The sequence below is a fragment of the Martes martes genome (assembly GCF_963455335.1).
Source record: "Martes martes genome assembly, chromosome: 1".
Classification (NCBI taxonomy): Eukaryota; Metazoa; Chordata; class Mammalia; order Carnivora; family Mustelidae; genus Martes; species Martes martes.
Genome location: NC_137888.1, coordinates 115,324,539 through 115,337,680, shown reverse-complemented (window position 1 = coordinate 115,337,680; position 13,142 = coordinate 115,324,539). Strand labels below are relative to the sequence as shown.

Genomic DNA, 13,142 nt, shown 5'->3' with positions numbered 1-13,142 from the left:
GCCAGAGGAGCTGCTGGTCTTTTCCTGGTGGACCATCCTAGCCTCTTGTTTGCACATCTGCCTGTGGTTTGTTACACCATTGTTATTGGGAACGGGGCTGTGCCTGGGAGGCAGCTCCTCCGGGCCCTTGGGCCCTCGTGCTGCCACCCGAACCCGACTGATGACCAGCCACCAGGGCCACTTGGTAGAGAATCAATTCTTTATCTAGCCAACCACCGCACGGTTCACTGTGGGCGGCAAGTGGAGGTGTCTGATCTGTTCAGTCCTCAAGAAAGGGAAACAAATAGAGATCGCTTGGCCTGTGTGATCCTTCCTGGACTACGCGGCAGGCTCTTGCTTCCACTCCTGTCCCTCCTCACCACAGTATTCTCAGCACTGTACTCAGAAAGATCTTTACAGACCCATCAAGTGGGGGCCTGGGTGGCTTGGTCGGTTAAACGTCAGCTCAGGTCATGATCCCAGGGTCCTCCGATTGAGCCTCCCAACAGGATCCCTGCTCCGCGGGGAGTCTGCTTCTCCCTTCCCCTACTCATGCTCTCTGCCTCTCAGATAAATCAAATCCTATATATATATATATATAATATATATAAATATATTATAATATCATATATTTATATTATATATATATATATATATATATATATATAAATAAAATCAGTCAACTTATGTGACTTCTTTGCCTAAAAACCTCTTCTCCATGCCTGCTGGGCACAGGCCTCTGCCTCCCTTCCCAACCTCCTCCGGGACCATGCTACCCTGGGCCACACTGACCTTCTGAAAGCTTCCGGTATGTGTGTCAAGGTCTTTCCTACCTCAGGGCCCCAGCCTTTGCTCCTCCCTCACTCTAGGTAGCTGAGTCCTTCTGACTCTTCGGACTTCAGAGAGGCTGTCCCAGATCCCCCAGGCAGCCCACAGAGCCTGCTCTCTGTAAGATCATTCTTCAATCCCAAACCACCATGTTTCTTTACTTTATCCTCCCCTTCTGGATCCTAAGCTCAGAGGGGACAGGAGCCTTGTCCACATCCCTCATGCCCGGAAGAAGACTGACACAAAGGAGGTGTTCAGTGAGAGTGGGGATGAGCTGTGTGTAGAAAGGCGGCCTGTGGCCAAAACTGGAGTTACCACAGCGAGCACTCGGCAGGCAACAGCAACACGGAGCCCAAACCGGCCCTTCAGAGAAGGCACAAGGCCACGGGGCACAGAGGCTCCGCGGTGTGCCCCTCCCCCGCCCCTGTGGCTGAGCGGGCCTAGCTCAGGCACCTCAGCCTCTCCCCTCAGGACTGGAGTCTGAGCTCACAGCCACTGGGGCACTCCAAATCCAGCAGTCTATAATTAAAGCTCTTCATCCCTTCTGCTCAGTGCCTACAGCAGAGACGAATTCAGTATTATGTCCACACAGAGGGCTGCTTTCAATTTTATTTTCCCTCAAGTCAGCACTATGGGAAAATGCTCGAGTAAAAATAGCTTAAAATACATGAAAACTCGGCCCTTTGAATAATGCGCTGTTGGTGACATTTTCTCTAACACACATAACAGTAGGATTTTAGATCTCCTCTTCCTTTTCAAGTTTCTAAAACATGTTGCTTTCCCCACGGCAAACACAGTGCTACAGGCCATGGGACTCCCATGCAGGCTTCGGGGATGTACGCCATCTTAATGCCTGGTGCTGGGCTTTCTTCTCTGTAAATATGAAGTTCTCAAACTTGAAAAGCCCTCACTTGCCTTTTGGTTTGGAAACAGAGGTGGCTGGGAGAGGTGCATGTGGCAAGAAGGCAGAACACCTTTGGGGGTGGTAGGTAGGGGACAGTCTCCTGGGCCTTGAACCCAGTCAGCTGCCCCAGGGGAACTTGGCACAGAGGACTTGACTGCCAGGGACCAAACTTATAAGATACTATCATGAAATCAAGATGCTCACATGCCAATCTGGAATCTGGGAGGAAATTCTCTTTTCCTCTCTTTTCTTTTTAAAGATTTTATTTTTTTATTTGAGAGAGAGAGAGAGCGCGCACAAGCAGAGGGAAGGGCAGAGGGAGAGGGAGAAGCAGACTCTCCACTTAACTGGCTGACCCACCAAGCATTCTAAGGGAGAAACTTTTCTGATACTAAGAGCACCTGGGTCTACTCTCCAGGGCACCCTCTCTCCATTTTCAATGTGGCACCCATGCATAACCTGTGGAATGTACCTTCTCTCCAAAAAAATAGTGTGCGCATCCTCGCCCCAGTGCTGGGCTCCCCTGTGGCATGACAGGACCAACTCATGGAGGACATAGCTGGTTGCATTCCTGTGGGTTAGGATCAAGGTCTCTCTTGCAAGGGACAGACATTCCCCACCCTGAAATCCTTGGAAAAAGTGAGGTCAAGAGCACACAGGCCTTAGGCAGGAAAGAGAATGTATGTGTCTTCAGACATGAAGTCTGGATGGGTCTTGGCACTACCACGTGGGAAAAGTAGCCCCTATCCTACTGAGGAGGGCAGGATGGGTTTAGGCAAGAAATGTTCCTATGTAGGAACCCCACACTAAGGAGCTTAAGACCAGTGAGCTTCTGTGTGAGATTTGAATGTCTGACGACCGGCAGCCTGCCTCCAGTGTGTTCTACCTGGCTGTTTCTGTTTGGCCAGCCTAGTGTTTTAAAAGGCAATGTAACTAGGCAGCTAAGTTATGCTTTAACACAACACAAAGTTTACACCTACTATCTGTCTTAAACCTCCCCACAATCACCTTTGTTAACTTCCTGGATTCTATGGGTATTTGAGTTTGAAATCCCTACTCAGAGAGAGATATATTTTCCTTTGGCCATTTCCCTTCTTGTTACTTAGCACAGGCTTGCCTGAAAGTTCCAGGTCAGCTCAGCTACACATGCTAACTGCATAGTTAACAGGGCTTCCTTAAGGCCATCCAAAAGGGAAAAGCTGCCAAGGCTTAAAGCCCTAATTCAAAAAAGATGACCATTATTCCTTAGAGAGAGGACTATTCTGGAACCAAAGTCTAAAAGCATTATAGAAGAACATTAAATGATAAAGCGGACAATGGTCTCACTACCATTTTATCACAGATGCAGAGGTGACTCATACAGCTGTCTGTGACAGAGACCTTCAGTAAAACCCAAGGATTTACCTATACAGCCCAGTTCAGTGAAGACAAACCTAACGCAGGCACTTCCCTTAGTCTGAGAGACAGTCCAGTCACCTGATTAAACTCAGGTGATGTCAGCTCTCCTCAGATAACACAGCACCAACACTCTCTGAAATGGTGATCTTTCGGGTGTCTGTCCTGCTCACCCGATCCCTGCCCTCTCAGACCTGTCTCTCACCCATAGGATTTGGCCTCCTCAGCTACAGTTGGCCAGTGAGACCTCCCCTCTGGTCGCAGGTCGCAGGTCGCAGGTCGCAGCCATGCTACACTGCCCCTGAAGCCAGAGAGGATGGAGAAACCCAACCTGTAGAGAGAAGAGTCAGGCACACATGCAGCAAGGAGGAGAGATGGACAGGGAGAAACAAGAGAAACACAACAGCAGAGCCTCCTCCTGAAAGAGCTGCTTCTGAGACCCATTTGCCCTCCTGTCCTCCAGCTCTGTAAGGCACTCGAGGTCTTTATTCTCCATGGGATTTAAATAAGCTTAAAGTCTCTCTTCCTTGTGGCCAAAACAATACCAGCGAAAATGCACAGAAGGAGAGAGAACATTATTACTAATTCTTAAGCTTGCCCCATCTTGAGAATGCCAATAGATCTTGGCAGTGATAACAGGAAATCGTGTCTCTCCCTCTCCACTTCTCACCTGTCCTGCCCCGAGAGAAAGTATTAGAGCTGTCAAAATGGCCATAAGTGCCAGCTTAAGCAGGCACTCCATCCCTAGGATAATAGGGGTCGCCTATCAAATTCAAGTCAGACCCCTAAACGATGGGACTCTCAGGGCTCCAATGGTGGGCTCTTCCCACACCCATCATGAGTGCTCAGAGCTTTAAATAGGATTTATATGCTGCCAACTCCTACATGTTTATCTCTAACCAGCCTTCTCCTCCAAACTCCAGACTCACATAGCCACCTGCCCATCCAACAGCTCCACTGGAATGTTTAATAGGTTATCTATTATAACTTATAATAACCTGTCCAGGGGCGCCTGGTGGTGAATTAAAGCCTCTGCCTTCGGCCCAGGTCATGATCTCAGGGTCCTGGGATCGAGCCCTGCATCGGGCTCTCTGCTCAGCAGAGAGCCTGCTTCCCCCCCCTCTCTGCCTGCCTCTCTGCCTACTTGTGATCTCTGTCAAATAAATAAATTAAAAATCTTAAAAAAAAAATAACCTGTCCAAAATCGAGCTTGTGCTATGGCACTGAATACCTGTTTCTCTACGTCTTCTTCATTCTTAATCCTTCTCTATTTTGCACTCTGCAGCCAAGCTGTTGGCAAATCCTGACTCCACCTTCGCAATGTGTCTATCTATCATCTTTGATAGATGTGTCGCAATGTGTCTATCTATCATCTGCTATCATCTTTGTCTAAGCCGTCTTCACTTCTTGCCCAGATTACTGCAATCGCCACCCAACTTGGCTCCCTGTTTCTACCCTTGTCCCCTTTCAGATACTGCTCAACATGGGCCTGCAGGATTCTGTGAAATGCAACTCAGATCGTGTCACTCCGGCACCAAACTCTTGCTGGCAGTAAAAGCCAAAATCACTGTACATTGCCCCCAAGACCCTCCACCATCTGGGTTGTCATCCCCGCCCCCAACATTCTGTGCCTTGGTTACAATGGCCTTCCTGCTATACTTAGAACATGACAAGTAAGCTCCTGCTTCGGAAACTTTGCCCTTACTTTTCCCTCTACTTGGAACATTCTTCCCCCTCATTATCCACAGGGCTCCTTCTCACACTTCAGTCTTTTACTCAAATGTTTCCCCAGTAAGACATTCTCAGGCTACCCCATCAATCCCACCCCCACCATGATATTTTCTATTCCCCCTCCCCTGCTTCTATCCCCCCCCCCCTTGACTTACTACACTTTAACATTATACACACTGTACTTATTTATCTTATTTGTTATCTTTCAGTCCCATTAGAACGTAAACTCTGAGAGCAGGGGATTTCTGTCTGCTTTGGTCACTGTCATACCCCCAACACCTAACACTGCCCTCTACATAGTAGGCACATAATATATGAATTACATAAGGGGGTTTTAGGCAGAGGTATACTATGATCAGACTTACTTTTTAATACAATAAGCCTCACTGGGTTAAGAATAAAGTGAGAATGAACAAAGGCAAAAGCAAGGAGACCATTTACATGCTGAGGCAGTACTCCAGGGCCATAATTTATAGCCATAAAGGTGCACTGCACAAGTCCAGTGAAATGTGGAAAGGTACTCTCTGGAGATAAACAGAAGGGCTGCGGGCCCTGGTGGAAACCATGAAAGTAACTAGAAGTGGTCAAAGTCTAGCTACCTTTTGAATGTAGAGCCCTGTATGATTTAACGGAAAAATTAAATGGAGAATGTGCAAGAACGAAAAATCAAATGTATTTCCAAGATATATGGTGCAGATGTCAAATAATGATAATTATCATTATTATTATATCAGCACAACTGACAAACTAAAGAGCCATTCTATTCATAAGTTGTTACCACATTTCAAATCAGGGTATACAAGCCGGGCCTCACCTGGGCCTCCAAATCACTATACTTGTCTCATCTATTCATTACCATTTGCTATACCATCGCTCAAGAAGCCCTGTACTCTCCAGTTTCCATGTTTTGCTCATTCCATACCACATTTGACTTGTTCCAAGGACCAAGCCCTGATTCAAAGAACACTCCTCCTAGAAGCCTTTCCTGATGCCCTGACTTGAAAAAAATCAGTCTCTCGCCTACAGTTCCATTCCATCCTTTCCTTCTGTGCCTCTGTAATAGCACTTAGAACAGCACTTACCTAAGCAAGAAGTATTAGAGGTATTTCTGCTTATAAGCACTCATAGCCCCTTATCCACCAACTCCCACCTGGACTGTGTGCTCCCCACAGATAGGGTCCACCTGCTATAACACTGACTTCCGCCTTCTCCAAAGTATCTACTCTGGTGTCTGAGAGGAAACAGACTCTATGCATACATGTATGGAGAGAGTATGAAATCTGCAGCAATTCCAAAGGTCAGCTTCCACGCCCGCCAGCAGTGTATTTAAACCCATGCTGCGTCCTGAAGGATCCCGGCGGCTGGAGGCCTGCGGGCAGCTCTCCGTAATGAAACACGTGCCTCTGCGACTACCCTCCCCCCGAACCCGGGCTAGCCGGTGACTGCATCAGCTGACTCGAGGCCGATTTTGGCCGCCGGTCCGGAAAAAAACGCGCAGGGCTCAACGACACACGCAGGGCTCAACGACGCGAACAGAGCCAAACCCGCCCCGAAGCGGCGCGGATCAACAGCCAGGAGGACACCTTCTCTCGCACGCTCGGGGACTCAAGCAGAGGCCGGGCGGCCCGCGAGGCGGCCGCGCCACGCAGCTCCACACTTCGCGGGGGGCGGCGCAGCCAATCGCTGGGCCGCAGTTCCTTCCCGCCGGCCGGAGGCGGGAGCCAAGGGGCTCGGCTCGAGCCGCGCTCCCATTGGCTGAGACGGAACCGCCCAGACAAAGCCGGGCGCTCGGCGACCGCGACTGGGCGTGCCCCGGCCTACCACCACCTCGGCACCCCAACCCCGGGCTGCCTCCGCGGCGCCTCCACGGTGCTCCCCACCCCCACTCTCCGTCCCCGTCCGGCTGTCTGTTCGGTCCAACAGCAGCCGCAGGCTCAGCTCGTGCTCAAGGCGGTTGGACCGGCAGCCTAACAGCTCTCTACCTTTCTTCCCTGGGCGCGGCGGGGCGGGGGGAGGGGGGTTGAGGAGGGAGGAGCACTCCCCAAGTCCTCAGGACAGGGCTTCGCGGAGGACGCAACGTGGGGCAGGAGGAGGGAGACGCGGTGAAGAAGGGGGAGGTCCCAGACTGGGGCTGGAACGACCAGCTTCTGTACAGGCTCGGCTTCCGACTATGAAATGACCTTGGGCCGCTTCCTTCCCTACGGGGGGTGCCGGGGTGGTCTTCTGTAAAACGCGGAGGCGGGGATGGATGAGGCCAGAGGGTTTCCCCTGGGCGCCTCGGGGCTGCGCGTTCAACCTGGGACTCCTCCCGCCGAGCACATTTTGCCTAATAATAAACGCCAGGCGGCCTCCCAGAGCGAGGACTGAAGGCCCGGGAAGGCGGTGGGTGAGGGCCGCCTGGGACTGAGACGGTTCTGGGCAGGATCCGTCCATCTTCCCACCCTTACCCCGGCCGCAGCTGCAGGGCCAGACCTACAGGAATCCGTGCCACATCCCCACCCGTATCCTGGCGACTCGGCCGTGGGGCCGCGCGAGGCCAAACCAAACTGAGCAGGGGGCGTCGGCGTATCCCGCCGGAGCTGCAGAGATGCGGACCCCTCCTCTTACCCCAGACCAAATGGGTGGAGGAGCTCCGGCCGCGGAGGGCCCAGCCGGCGCGTTCCCCTGAGCCCAACGCTTCGCGGGTAGCCGCGCTCCTGGCTTGGACGGCCCGGTGGGGGCGCTGCTGCCGTTTCCTTCTCGAAGCCCCTCTACACGCTCCCCCTACTGCGGCTTCCTCCTTCGGCTCCCGGAGGCGGCCGAGCCTAGACACAGTGGGTGCACGCTGTCTGGCGGCGCAGGGCGGGGCGGACCGCCGGCGTCGCCGGGGCGGGGAGCGCTCCTGCGCTCTCTCCTTCCTCCTCCGGCGTCCCGCCCAGCCATCCTCCCGCAGAGGGTACCCCCCAATCTGGCTCCCAGCCCAAGATAAACCCCTTGCCAGGCGCTGAGCTCCACCGCCAGCCGCGTTCTGGAGAGTCTGGGGCTCTCGAGCTGGGAGGAGCAGGTGCCGCACCAGGAACTGAGGGAACCTGGTGAGGAGTAAGTCGTCTTCCAGCTTCTGTGCGTGTTTGCTGACTTTCGAACTCATCGGAGTTCGTTGGGTGGTTTTTATATTTGTCTTTTGATCGGTTGGAATGCATTTAAAGAATTGCTCCTATGAATCTTTAAAGGTAATTTAAGCACAGGTCCCAGATGTTTAAACAATAGAACGTCAGGGGAACTGGCCACAGAGCCGGATGACCGCGCTAAGTTTCTAGGATGAAAAGCTGCCTGAGGAGAGAAGGAGACTATCGAAAAATTAGTGACAGGGGCTATGTTAACGTCAAATTACAGAAGCGCTGATTGGAAAGGGGCCAGGCAGATGAAAAAGGGACGGAAGTGCTGGCCTGGTGGGACTTTAGAAGACACTTGTCAGTTCCGTTCCACGGGCTTCTTGAGAGTTACTGTTTCTTCTATATTCCCAGCTCCTGATACAATATAGTGTCTTGAAGAATGGGAGGATCACAAAGGCAGGATGCACTTGATTCTCTGTACCCATTTTACAGACAAACTGAAGCCAGCGTACTTTTCTTCAGTGTTGTGTTTCAGAATACTGGCTCTGTACGCCATGCCACAGCCATAACATAAATCGTTACACTGGGTTGCTGGTTACACTTTGAGGGTTATGCATGGCTAGAAAAGCATTTAATGAAAGGAAGAATTACCGTTTCCACCTAGAAAAATCAGAGGTCCTGACTTTGGACTGAGAATTAAACGGAGATGTAGTTCTAGTAATAGAAAACAGGGAAAGGACATTGGACCTGAAGTTATATCAGACTGCACCCGTGGCTGACCTCACAGCTTCCCAGCCTATCTTTTTATTCCAGCTTTGCTATGGCAAATGACTGAATACAGGTGTTACCTGAGAGCACCTTGCCTCAGCTGCACCTTCGCTGGTCTACACCTTCGCAGCTCTGGTTTTCGTTGTCAAAGCAGCCAAGGACCCGCTGTGGGAAAGCCCTGCCCATTCTGACGCATGCGCAAAACTGCAAATGCAAAAGAACTAACACTGCTAGGGACACGCTTTGAGGCAGAAGGAAACTGGTGGAGAAATATTCCCCTCTGACATTCTTCCGGTGGGCAGTTCTGAGGTGCATTCTGTGTAGCTCCTAAGAGGGCAGAGCCCCGGTTGCCCACGGTGGTGCCCAACTTTATCAGTTCAATACTGCACACTTGGATTGCTTTTTTCTGTTCTTCCTTGCTTGCCTGATCTTCGTACCCTTCCACTCCTGTCCCTTGGGATTTGTTCCCAAAATAAACTAACTGTATGGAAATGCTTGCTCAGAGCGTTTTTCTGGGGAACCCGACTAAGCCAGTCATTAACCCAAAAGAGGCTTCTTGCTCAGAGTGTTTTTCTTGGGAACCCCCGACCAACCCAGTCATTAACCCAAAAGAGGCATCTCTGCCCACCTTTCAGGGTCATTCTCGCCAGACCTTTCCGAAGTCTGCTAATGAGGAATTTTTCAGCCTGAGCTTTTGCTCATTTTATCTCCCAGTTGCCCTGCCCTCTAGGGAATCCCCAATAAGCTCTCAGAGAAAGGCAGGACTATTGGTGACTCCCAAGGGATAGGACAAGCTGAAGGCCTGGGTCTAAATGAGAGTCTGACAAAGTCATTCTCAGCACCCCTCAAATTTCTCCCCTGTTTCCAAGATTCTGGCTGCTGACTTTGAAACTGAAAAACTCTCAAAAGCTCTGGATTTGAACATGGAAGCAGAGACAATGTGAGACCCAGTTCACTCCCAGCGCAGCATCTGCCAAGACTCTGTCTCCTTTCTGCCCTCCTCTTCCTCTCACCCCCTTGTAAAAGCAGTTCCTCTACTGAGATACGGGGTCTCAGGCCAGGGTTTGTGGCACCTAGCATGTTTCATTTCAACACCAGTGGTGCTGTTGCAAATTATGCAGCTAGTCTGGAAGGGAAGCCGCCCCTCCCCTCTGCCTTCAAGGAAGGAGATGAGACATGTACATAAGTTAATGAATCATTAGAAGTCTTGTAAGTCTTCTAAAAGAGGGACATGTAAGTGTAGTGGGACTTCCAGTAGGGCTTTAGGACGGGCTTTGTAGAAAAGGAAGCATCCTTTAAAACCCAGTTGGAACGAAGCCCCCTGAAGAAATCCCACTGCCCAGAGGGCCACAGTGTTGGCTCCCACCCATATCCGTTCCTAATTGCCTCCTCACTCACACGCTTCCTGAATCCCAGTCAAGCTAACCATTCCCTCATCTTCTGGGGCCCCAGCCCTCCTCTTCTAGACCTAGCCCTGCCCCATCTCTGAATGTCCTTGGTCTTCTCTGCCCTCAGTGTTAAGTGTTGAATGTCAAATGGTACAGGTTAAATCCTGCCCTTGGCCAGCCACCTTGAAGCCCTCCAGGAGCCCACCTGTGCAGCCCTCAGCACTGAGCTTTGCTGGGGAAGAGAGAAGAATAACACCATTTACTAATCCAAACCCTACAGGGCTTCTCTTTGTTTTGATACAATTGAATTCTCTTTAAAAAAAAAAAAAAAATGGGGCGGGGTTGGGGGAGGAGACTAGATATCATGCCATTAATTCTGCAGAATTTTAGAAGTATCAAGAAGCTTTTTTTTTTCTATAATTGGCAGTGAAATGAAGAAAAAGCTCAGTGGGTTTTCCTAAAATTGGTGGTGCTCAGAATTTAATGTGCTGAAAAGAGCCCTAGATCCCGATGTGACCATAATACTGAATTCTGCTCATGAATGAGAACTGGAGGCCCAGTCTTTTCCCTGCAGTGAATGAGCAAATAAAACAAGAGCTTGGACCTTTCTGGAGAAAGAGGGGCCGTGTCAGGCACCCGCATCCTCACCCCCTTTCTGTCTTTTGACTCCATTATATTTAACTAAAATTTGGTTTTGGTTTTTTTTTTTTTTTTTAACCACAATTTGGTATGAGTAGTAGTTTCAAATTTTTTTTTCTTTTTAAGTGGGCTCTGTGCCCAACATGGGGCTTGAACTCAGAACCCTGAGATCAAAAGTCACATGCTCTACCAAGTGAGCCCGCCAGGTGCCCCAGTAGTTTGGAAATGTAAGCAAAGTATCTTTGCAGTAATTGGGATCTTTGAAGAGGGAGAGTATGAGAATGAGGTGGATAGAGACTCCCGGCTCCAGCCCCTTTCCATCCCTGGCTCCCCTTTGCTCCTGCTAAAGCCAAGAAAAGACCAAAGAGCCATCCGGTTTGACTAAGATAAGATAACAAGTCAATGCTCCTGCTGAGATAGAAGAAAAAGACCAGAAGCCCGGTCCTGTTTGAATAAGAAAAGAAAAAGAAACAGTCCCCCGGGGTGATTCAGCACTCTCCTGAGACACCTCCACATAGATTATACTTCCAGGTGAAAGGGCCATTTGGCCTTGAGAGACTGGGATAGCTTTCAGGCCTAGAGAAACACTCCGTTACCATCCCCCATTGCCTGTAACCATAAAAACTCACTCCTAACCCTGTCTGGTGCTCAGTTTTGGGGAAGGAATCCTGCTGAGCCCGCTGGTGTTAATAAAGCTAAGCTTTCCCTGCTCTCCCGTGTGGTGTTTGAGTTTCCTCGGTCACCTCAGATTTTCCACCTCAGATTTTCCGCAACAAGAAGGTAAAAAACAGTGTCCCCACCTCTTACCATTCACCCCAAGCTAGAGCAACCCATAAATCTCCTTCCTTCCTTCTTTCAGTTTACATCTGCGCCTTATTATGTATCACAGGCATTGTGCTTTGTTCTCAGAATGCAGTGATAACCAAATGCTGGGTCCCTGTTTTCAACACCACCACTTAGCAGTTAATTGCTATGTACCAGACACTATGTCAAGAGTTTTGTCTGCATTATTTCATTTAATCTCTAACGATCTTAAAAGTGACCTAAGATTATCCCCATTTTGCATCTAAGGAAGTTGAAGCAACACAACTATCATGTGACAGAGACAGATGCCACATAAGTCCATCATATTCCAAACACTCTCTTTCTTTTTTTAGAGAGAGAAAATGTCCAAAAGCTGGGGGCAGGGAAGCAGGATAGAGAGAGAGAGAATCTCAAGCAGGCTCCATGCTTTGCTTGGAAACTGATGTGGGGCTCAATCTGACGACCCTGAGATCATGACCTGAACTGAAATCAAGTTGAATGCTCAACAGACTGAGCCACCCAGGTGCCCTTCAGAGACTTTCTTTAAGCCTACCACCAACTGTCCTAAGGATCTTGCTTTTAAAAGGGCTGAAAATTCCAGTTTACAAGGGTCTTTGGAATAGAGAATTTTTTATAACCTGTTGGGTATTGTTTCTGTGAATGATCTAACAGAAGCCCAAATGCCTTATTACATGGAAATTTCTTTCAACAAATACAGTACAGATGCCAAGATCTGATGTCCTCAGCTAGGAAAAGTAATTATAGGTTCTAATTGACCATATACACTTTGAAAGAGAAAAATATGGGATAAGACTCTCAAACCTTAAATCTGATTTAATTTTCTGACCTTGAAATTCTGTTTTTTCAAAGAATATTTGTTACAATAAACTCTTGAAAATCAGGATAACAAAACACATGCTTATTTTGATTCATATCTTTGCAATTTTTTTTCAAACGAATATGTATTTTTTAAGCCATTTACTGCTTCTTGCACCAAGGACAGAGCCTAGTAATTCCGGCTGCTGCCTATTTTGGGTTGCCAGAACTTCTTTCCCGAGGCACATCTGCTCCTCCCCAACTCCCTCCCCTCAACCAGGCTCTTCCCAAGATTTGAAGATTTTCCTTCTGTTGATATTTCTCACATTCAGTATTCACTCACCTTAGCTGGTGGTGGGGTAAGAACGTCCCTCAGCACTATCAGCTCACGGGGTGCTCTCCAGGTAAGTTACAAGGCAGATACACCTGGAATCCTCTTAATGCTCAGTTAAAAAGGTATAATACACACCCCTGGAAATCTCTTCCAAAATGTATGTGTATTATTTCAATGCTAGCCTTTAGCAGGGAAGGGAAATTCTCACACTCGTTTGAAATAAAATGAACTAATGATAAATACAATATTTAGAGTTTTGGATGTTTGTGTGTTGTCATTAAATAGGCAAAGTTCAGCCTTGTAAATGTTTGTTTTAAGCTTAAAATGTCTGTGAGTTTGGCCCTCTGACAAGCAGAGAGTCAAGAGTAAATGCCACTGATTAGGAACAAATTAAGAAAAAATTATGCCAAAGGGCAGCTCCAGCAGACTTCACCTTAAGCTCCCCCTGCCAGGTATATGTAGAC

General features: G+C 49.1%; 1 protein-coding gene across 2 annotated transcripts in view; it reads right to left on the bottom strand.

Moving 5' to 3' along the window:
• The window catches only part of BDH1 (3-hydroxybutyrate dehydrogenase 1), a 42,181-nt gene extending 29,272 nt beyond the window's left edge, over positions 1 to 12,909 (bottom strand). The window contains exon 1 of one of the 2 annotated variants that reach the window (XM_080815834.1): positions 12,688 to 12,909. The gene's annotated coding sequence lies outside the window, so the exon portion shown is untranslated. Of the gene's footprint in view, positions 1 to 7,444; positions 7,708 to 12,687 lie in introns of those variants that run through there. The other variant, XM_080815835.1, reaches the window with a different exon arrangement.
• Positions 12,910 to 13,142: the final 233 nt, after the last annotated feature.